We start from the raw sequence: 1,329 nt of genomic DNA, 5'->3' as shown, positions 1-1,329 counted from the left end.
AAGAATGTGTTTAAATATTCAGTAATTACTAGTTGGGGGGAAAAGTAAAGAATAAGAAATTTATAAATAAATAATAAATTTTCATATTTTAGGGACAAAAACTAAGAAATAAGTTATAGTAAGGATTTGATTAATAAGGATATAAGAATCCTCAATTAATTGGGCGCCTGCCCAAGTTAAGAGAATAAATGTATTAATAAATATTCAAAATATTAGTTGATCAGATAGGATTATAGATGAAGGATGGGAGTAAATAGATTTAGTAAGGGGAAGGATATATAAAATTAAAATTGATATAGTAAGGGCAATTACTCCCCCAAGTTTATTAGGGATAGACCGAAGAATAGCATAGGCAAAAAGGAAGTACCATTCAGATTGAATATGGGTAGGTGTGACTAAAGGATTGGCAGGAGTAAAATTATCAGGGTCTCTGAATATATAAGGATATTGAAGGATAATGTGAAGAAAAATAGATAATTAACATTAAAGCCTAATAGATCTTTAAAGGTAAAATAGGGGGGGAATGGGATTTAAAGATCTCTATTTATTCCTGTATGATTTGAAGATCCTGTAAGATGTAGAAAAAATAGATGGAATATAATAATTAAAAGAATAATGAAAGGTAGAATGAAGTGAATGGAGAAAAATTGGTTTAATGTAGAATTATTAATTGAAAATCCACCTCAAATTCATATGACTAATATATTTCCAATATACGGGATACATGATATAAGATTAATAGTAGCTCTCCAGAATGATATTTTCTCAAGGGAGTACATAGCCAAGGAAAGCTGTAGCTATTGAAAGTAAGAAAATTGTTACTCCAGATATTCAGGTATATGTTAAGTTAAAAGAGTTTTAATAAATATTTCGTCCAATGTGTAGGTATATTCAGTAGGTATATAAAGAAAAAAGAAGCTCCATTTATATGGATATTATATATATGATTCAGCGATTAGGTACATTTTGGATATGAATGATTCTATTGAAGATATTAGGGCAATTGAATTCAACTGAAATATTAGGACAGTAATGAATTCAGAGAAAAAGTCCCCTGATGATTTGAATTAAGAGAAAAATACTAAGTAAGGAACCGAAGTTTCATCAGTAGGAGATATTAACAGGTGAGGGGAGGTTAATTAGAAAGTGATTAATTATTTTAGTAATTTTATTATATTTTTATTTTAATAGATGTAAAAAATAAGGAAAATAACATTTTTTGAATAAATTTAGAGATATTTCATATAATATAGAAAATTGTATTGATTTTATTGTATAAGATATAAAGAAAAATATAAATTGATAATAATATTATTAAAATAATAAATA

General features: G+C 26.5%; 1 pseudogene; it reads right to left on the bottom strand.

Moving 5' to 3' along the window:
* Nucleotides 1–204: 204 nt before the first annotated feature.
* LOC108687202 lies at nucleotides 205–885 on the bottom strand (annotated as a pseudogene).
* Nucleotides 886–1,329: the final 444 nt, after the last annotated feature.

The sequence above is a fragment of the Atta colombica genome, unplaced genomic scaffold (genome assembly GCF_001594045.1).
Source record: "Atta colombica isolate Treedump-2 unplaced genomic scaffold, Acol1.0 scaffold201, whole genome shotgun sequence".
In the NCBI taxonomy this organism is placed as follows: domain Eukaryota; kingdom Metazoa; phylum Arthropoda; class Insecta; order Hymenoptera; family Formicidae; genus Atta; species Atta colombica.
The sequence above is the reverse complement of the archived record's forward strand: the minus strand, read 5'-3'. Positions and strand labels throughout refer to the sequence as shown.